The sequence below is a fragment of the Coturnix japonica genome, chromosome 1, assembly GCF_001577835.2.
Source record: "Coturnix japonica isolate 7356 chromosome 1, Coturnix japonica 2.1, whole genome shotgun sequence".
Lineage (NCBI taxonomy): Eukaryota > Metazoa > Chordata > Aves > Galliformes > Phasianidae > Coturnix > Coturnix japonica.
The window spans coordinates 153,617,275-153,625,702 of record NC_029516.1 but is presented as its reverse complement, the minus strand read 5'-3'; positions in this window follow the sequence as shown (position 1 = coordinate 153,625,702).

Here is an 8,428-nt window from a genome sequence, read left to right as displayed (position 1 = left end):
TCTAATATCAGCTTTAAAACAAACAGCATGGAAACATTAACAATGATAACGATCACTATTAATCATGTGAATGCTATTGGGCAGCATGAAGATATGGATACCGATCCTATGGGTACTGATGAGCTAATTGGAAGTATTTGCCAAGTCCACTTTGTTCATTATGTATAACATTCGTTTGTATTCTAGTTGCAGATGATGCCATTCACGCTTTTCTGGACACAGCGACTAGAGCGAGCAATAAGGGATACTGGGATCATTTCCACATGTTCTTTCGAAGAAGAGCAAGGCTCAGGGTCAAGTTTATTTGCACCTAACATACTGCCTGAATAACGAGTCGTAATGCATTATCACTATAACTGACTGAAAGCGAGATGAAGCGATGAAGGATAGAAGGTGGATCACCAGCCTCTTCTCTCCCAGTGTTACAGTGATGGGAGACCATCAGGGACTGCCTTAAGATTGCCCAGACCAATGGATGATTAGGGTTTATATTAAAAAAAAAAAAAAAAAAGACCCACATCTGCAGAATGATTGTTATTGCCCAGACAAGGGTGGTGGAGCTCACCATCCCTGGAAAGTATTTACAGAAACGATGTGTAGATATGAATCACTTGAGGACTGGTTAGTGGTCAGTTGAGGAATTTGGCGATGGTGAGTCTAGATGACCTTAGTGGTTTTTCCAACTTGTATGGTTTCTATGAATCTATGATTTAGCTGTATACGAAAGTTTCTTGAAGTTATAATGCATAGCTTGTCACAGTGGATAAATTTAAAATGTTAGGAGCAAGAATGGCATATGAACTAATAATCATTCAGTAATTTGTAACCTACTGAAAACCTTGTTAACCAGATTTGTCTTCAGTTTGGCAGTATATCTATCCTATAGATAGGATAATAATCGAAGTGTGAATGAAACAGAGTGTATTTTTCTATTCAGTAGTCTCTGTTTTGGTGCGGCAGCATCCATTAGGAAGCTCGATCTGCAAATATTACAGAAAATTATTGTTCTAACAATATACTTTGAAAAGTAAGCATGAAGAAGATCTAACTTTGTAAGACTGAAATTTCAAATAACATTTTAATTGCATACTTCCATCAATTTCTTTTTTTGCTGTCTATTAAAAACATCTTATCCGTATATCAATACTTCTCAGCTGTGACAGTCTTTGTCCTTGTGCAGAAGAACCAGAAGTAAACATAATGCAATTGCTCTAAAAATCTCCATCTGGGTCATATCAACTGCGGATATTAATTACATTTTCATTGCCAGAAAGAAATGTCGAGATTTTTTGTCACTGCCCCTCGTCCCATTTCTGAGAAACACAAATTTAAGTCTGATCTTCATGCAACTACATGTCCTGAGATGCAAAAATTCCTGCTACAGGCCCTTCTGATTTATCCTTCTCTACTAATTTGTTGTCTGAATAAAGATATTCTGCAAGTTTCTTCACATTTTAAACGTAATCTGAGTATACAAGTATAATGCCATCTATAAAGCTTAAAAATTTAACTTTCCCCTAACTATAATATAATCCATTGAATATTCACATCTTTTACAAATCAATACTTTGTTATTCTAGTACTTATTTTTATGTTGTATTTCCCCTAGAAACGTCAAGGCAGTCTTCTGTAGATTTCCCTACTCTTCCCAGATGCAATGAAATAAATTTGGCGAGATGAGCAGTTGGTCTGTCTTTATTTAGCAGGTTTTTGGCTCACCAACAACTTTAAATTTAAGTCATCCTGACTATAGAGAACAAAATTTTTCAAATTGCCCTCATCCTGGCTCTAAAAGCACGGTTTGATTCGAGATGGTAGATAAGACAAGGAATTTTTATGACTTTAAAATAGAATGAATGGCTTAAGGTTTCGGGATATCTTCTAATCCAGGACTCATATGCAAGTGGTGCAGTGATGAGAAAATTATTCAGCACAGACTCATTAAAACATTCAGATTTAAAATAAACAAACAAACAAACAAACAAAAATACATTTTAATATCCAAGTTTTCCGCAAAATGAAGTAGTGATAAACTTAGTCAGAAACAGTCAGACTTCTGTGATCATGGCATTCTTTACCCCATATAACTGTTTTTATCATTAGATTAGTTCTTCTGGCGGTAGATCTTTCGTCCTTTCTTCTGTAGGCCTTCCCACTGCAAACTCTGACCAGCCCAAACATGATGGATGCTACTTTTGATGAATCACAACTTCATCAACAGAAAAACTAGAACAAAAAAGCAGTGAAAGAGATCCCTGACTGTATGCATATTATGAAGAAAGCAAGGCTAGAGTGCGAGTCTGAATATTGCTCTTCATCTACCCTACATTGTAGGAACCAGCCTACTTCCTGGTTTGTATCTCATACCAATTAGTGCTGGCTCAGTCTCCTATATTTTGCCTGGTAAAGCTGGACAATGAAGATTTACTCTGGGCTGTCTTCTGCTGACAGGCCTCATGCGAGATCCCATTTATTAGTGAAGCTAAAAATCTTGACAAAACAGCTGGGGAAAAAAAAAAATAAAAAATTAAGTTTAGAGGATGACTTTACCAGAGTTTGCACTCTTATATCCACATATATACATTAATTTAGTTGCGTATATTTTCTACCTTACTCACAACATACAAGTTTGATTTCTGGAGTGTCAGTCAAATTTAAAAATAAATCATTTGTGTCACTGTGGCCAAAGGGAAGAGTTAGGTTTCATCAGTTTCCTGGTTGTCTTATTTTTGTTAGCAGTGACCACACAGACACAAGCAGTTGATTAGGGAAGGCCCAGCACACATGCATTGCTGTTCACCTGTTTAAAGTCAATGGGACAAATTCCTCTCAAATCAGGGGAATGGGAGCTGTAAATATGACACTAGAATAGTATCTCATCAGACTCTGACTGGAAAATGTATGAATAAAGTTAATGAAAATCTTCTGAAGAAGAACTTGAAGGAAAAAATGGACATTCATTGAATCATAGAATCCTTAGAGTTGGAAGGAACCTTTAAAGGTCATGAAGTCCAACTCCCCCGCAATGAATAGTGATATCCATAGCTAGGACAGGTTGCCCAGGACCTGGTCTAGCCTCGCTTTGAAAGTCTCCAGGGATGGAGCATCCACCACATCTATGGGTAATCCATTCCAGTGCCTTACCACCCTTACTGTAAGATACTTTTTCTGTATATCTAACCTAAATCTTCTTTGAGCTTGAAGACATTTCCCCTTGTTCTGTCACCACAAACCCTGCTAAAGAGTATGCCCCCTTCTTTCCTGTAGCTCCTCTTTAGTTATTGAAAGGCTGCTCTCAGGTCATCTAGCAGCCTTCTCTTCTTCAGACTGAACAGCCCCAGCTTGCTCAGCCTGTCCTCAAAGGAGAAAAAATTCCATGTGTAACTGCTACTAATGATTCCCAGAAATGTGTTAAATCTGCACCTCCCTCTTTCTTCTTCTGTACACCCACTCTTTGCTCAACTCCAAAGCTGGAAAATATCAATCTGATCTCAGAAGGGCAAAAGCTTAACTCAGCAGCTGGTCTCTTGGCTGAAAAGTAAAAGACAAGATGTGATGTGAGTTGAACTCTTTTCCTTGCTGTTTTGGAAAGCATGAACACTGTCACAGATGAAAGGCTATGAGATAATCATTATCAATGAGGGAACAAATGAAGATGTTAATAATGAAACTCCATCAGTCAGAAACCTAATCACTCAGTTTCATGGAATCACAGAATCATAGAATCATAGAATCATAGAATCATAGAATCATAGAATGGCCTGGGTTGAAAAGGACCTCAAAGATCATCTAGTTTCAAACTTCTTGCTGTGGGCAGGGTTACCAACCACTAGACCAGGCTGCCCAGAACCACATCCAGGGTTGGGGCAACCACAACCTCTCTGGGCAACCTGTTCCAGTGTATCACCACCCTCTGTATTAAAAACTTCATCCTAATATCTAAACTAAATCTCCCCTGTCTTAGTATATAACCATTCCCCCTTGTCCCATCACTGTCAATCCATGTACACAATCATTCTCCCTCCTGTTTATACACACCCTTCAAGAACTGGAAGGCCACAGTGAGGTCTCCCCAGAGTCTTCTCTTTTTCAAGGTAAACAAACCTCAACCTTTTCTCATAGGAGAGGTGCCCCAGCCCTTTGATCATCTTAGCAGCCCTCCTCTTGACCTCTACCAGGATCTCAGAGTCTTTTTTGCGCTGGGGGCCCCAGGTCTGGACATGGTACTCCAGATGGGGCCTCACAAGCAGAAATTTCTACAGCAGGAAAACCTATATGTCAATCACAGACATATCTCATCTTTCTGCAAAAGTGCATATTTTTATATTTTACTCAAACAGGACTTATCAAGATTTACATTAGTACTTTATTTTTCTAATGTTATGTTCGTACGTTCAATATTAATGCAAGGTATCAACACGGTAAATAAAATTGTAATATAGGGCCCAAAATGTCAAAAACAAAAATTTAGGTAGAAAAATGTACTATTTTCACATGAAGTAGTAAACGCAGGCAAATGAACAAGTAGATGATAATGGTCTACTGAAATCTGGAAGGTTTAGTCTTGGAAGAGCCCCTTGTGATAAATGGCTTAAGATGAGGAAGGCTGGCAGAGTGGAGCCTGTGATTGAATTAGAAAACACTAGACTTCATAATGCTTGAAAAACCTTTTGAATGCATGTGCTTTCTTCTTCCTTATGGACATTTGAAAGAAGTTGGTACTTTAACACTATAATTACAGCATGTCACTACTTTGCTTCAAAATTTAATTATTAAAACCCCAAACTAATTTTCTTACATCTGTAACTTCATGCAATCTAATTGTACAGGTTGGCCTATTTTTGTAATACAGTAGCATTTAAATCTAATTAAAAGATGATGAATCCTTGTATTTTACAATACAGTAACATTAGAAAAACTTTTCCACTTAAAATTAATCTCGTTACTAATTTCAGACCTGTTTTTAATTGTAAAATTTTATATACTGGTATAGAAATGAGGCACATTTCTTAAAGGAATATAAATGTGTCGTTCTTTGAGATGTGCAAATAAATCAATTGCTCTAAGTTTAACAGTTTTTCAAACATGCAAATAATTAAAATTATTCATGATTATATTGAATTTATTTTCTCACATCCAGACAGAACAAAGAGGTAGAAAAAAGATTTATCACTGAGACTTAATTTAACATCAGAAGATTCAGTATCAGTTTGTTTGAGTTTCAAATATACATGAAAGATTTAAAAAGAATGAGTCAGAATACATTTTATTCTTAAATATCATGAGACTGGAATTTAGTTATACAGCAGATTGTCTTCATATCTGAAACAGTAATATACCAAAAACTGTATTTTAGAAAATGATAAATGATATAAAATTTAGTTAATTAACATTTTGAATACTCCGTATCATAGAATGTTTTTTAAAATGTGAAAAATTTAAAAAATAATATATATCAACTCACTTGTTGACTGATTATTGACTTTAACAAACATATCTTTGACCTTTTAATGAAGATCCTTTTATCAAAGATCCTTTTATCAAGGATCAGTGCAGCCTTTAGCATTTACATCCACCAAAGCGAGAACTTCAAGGAATAAATTTTTTTGTCAGAGCAAGCGATACAGTTGGAGAAAGAAATTTTTTTTTCAACACAAAGTTCCTTCTTTGAGTTTGAAATGGAAATAATGAAAATCAAAACTAAAAGCTAAGTACAGGTTGAAAAACCTACGGTTTTCTGATTCTAGGTTAGATTTACTACTCAAAAGAACTTGCAAGAAAAGGTGATTAATAATGGTTGAACAACAGTAGTTATCTGAGAACAGACCTGATTGCAAGCCCCTCTGGTCAGCTGAGGAAGCTATCTAGCTATCATATAGCTCAGTGTAGTATTAGCAAAATGATAGATACAAGGAAAAGTATGACATGAGACAAAACTTCTGTTCCTGATTATAATATGCATTGAACTTGTGAACTAGAATCATGACTTTTTTTTTAAGTTTTAAAGATCCTCTTCTCTGTCTGCTCATCCAGCCCATACCAGTTTCTCCATGAGGATTCTATGGGAAATCAGTTGACTTTCTTGTCATTTATTTGCCTGGAAATGGTTTCCAAGATAGTTGCTCCAGACCTGTCCCATGTACCAAACTGAGACTTGACCAACCTGTAGATCCCTGGGTCCTGCTCTTGTCTGTAGGAATTACTTTTGAAGAAAAATGCTATTAATGGTATTGGCCCTTAAAATGTCAATATGCTTTGGGATGGTTCATTCGAAGACAAGTTGTATTTATTGTTGAAGAGTCTTTAGGGTATGTGAAGGCTGACCTTAAATCAATGCACTGCAACACAACAAATGCACTGCCTTCACAAGGCCTTCCTTTCTGTTACAACTTTCTATGATGTTTTCCAAAACAGTTCCCAAAAGCACATGGAATAGTTGCAGATTAGCAGTAATTCCATGAACCACATTTCACAGGGCAATTAACAGCTTAAATTCTTATGCAGGACTTCAATATTGATTTAGGGATATTTGGATAAATACTGAACAAGAGATGGAATTCTTGGAATTTTAGAGGAAAACAGCTGGATGACTAAAGTCCTCGGATTTGTTCCATGTGCTACTGTAAGATACTGTTTGGTTTTTTTGCACCTTTTCCTCAGAGTTTTCTGAGGAACACTGAAAACTCTTTGTAAATATTCTGCTAACTCGATTGTTGCTTACAACTTCCTAGAGATTTTTCAGAATGTTACATGATTCCTGCCATATGCTTTCAAAAGCAAAAGCATTTCTTCCAATGTAATAAGCTTGATTCATCTTTCAATCTCACTTGACTGTAAGCCATATCATACTGTTCCTGAAAAAGAAAAGAGGAAATCAAGAGGTTCTTTTGATATATAAAACTAAACAAATAGCTCATGTCTCCACAGCATGTCCAATGCATTTATTTTTTGCTTCTCATCTCATTCCTGCACATTCAGTCATTTAAGAAACTGAATTCAGATGAAAGCTAACTAACCAAATTCTCTACTTCCTTATCTAAAACAATCCTTTCTAACATTGTGGTGAAATTAGTCAGGTCATGGAACAGTTTAGAGACTGCCAGAGCTGCCTCCAAGTGAAAAACAGATGTAAAGAGTGATTATCTGGGAGATCTGTAGTGGAGAGGTGAGAGATAGTACCTCTCCTTGAACAGGATGCTAAGTCAGAACAATAATGAGAGTTGAAATAATCATGCAGGCTAACAGCCAGTCATCAGCTTAGACAACGAGCCAGTATGCAAAACACTGTGGGAGCAGTGGTGGATGTGTAAAAAGGAGATCAGTTCTTTAAGAAAAACAGAATGAACAAAAAAATTTTAAAAAATATAATAACAATATTTTTTAAAAATATTAAAGCTTGCTTTGAGAAATATCAATGTAACATTCTCCTCACTGTCATAAAAATAAATAAAATAAAATAAAATAAAATAAAATTAAATTAAATTAAAAAGATGCTTGTCATGAGATTCCCTCATTTTTGATTTGGAAGTCTTTTCTTCCCCCATCTCAGTTGATAGAAAATAAAAATCAGAAAATAATATTACCTCTGCTTACACATTTTCACATAACTTGCCTTTCAACAAACAGGTTGCTAAAATGTCTAAACTCCCCTCTTGATTTGCTGAAGGTGTAAAGTCTGCTTCAAAATCAACGATGTGATTTAATCTGATTTACAGAATTAACAGCTGCATTTACTTGTGAGAGCTAATAAAACTATTCAGAAGTACTGATTTCAGTCCATTGCTAAAATAGTATCTTTGAGATTGTATTTTTTTTCTTAATTGAACAGCTGTCAGGCCTTTGCACCTGTAAGTTTTAGTTCTGACTAGAGGCAAAATAGGCAAAAAGAGAGTAACAGACTACATAAAGAATATCTCTAAAAAGGAGAATGCACTTATGCAGAAGAAGTGATTAGTGTCAAAATGGCAACTGATCTGGCCAAACTTCCTAGAAATGTGAAGGCTCAGATAGACTCTCATTGATAGAAATTCCTATGAAGCTCCGTAACAAATATAGAGGGAGGTGTCAGAGCTGTGTAAATTACAAGTACTCATTTTTATCCCAAGAAGCAGCATAGAAAATGATGATCTATTTACTGAAGGGATGAAGCAAAGTACATCAGTCACAGTAACTGGAACCGGTCTTTGTATAAAAATCTGAAATAATCTATTTTACTAGCATCAACCTAGAATTTACACTACTGAAGGAAAAGTCACTCTACTACAGTAGAAAGTGTCTTTAAAAAGTAGGTAAAGCTCAAATAAAGGTTTAACTGAGGCAATTTTCCCCTTAAATTTTTGTAGCTAATTGCTTTTGACTTACTGATTTCCACTATCAGAAAATTTAACCCACTTAGCTTACTACTGAACCAACTGTCCTTCATTTTAGG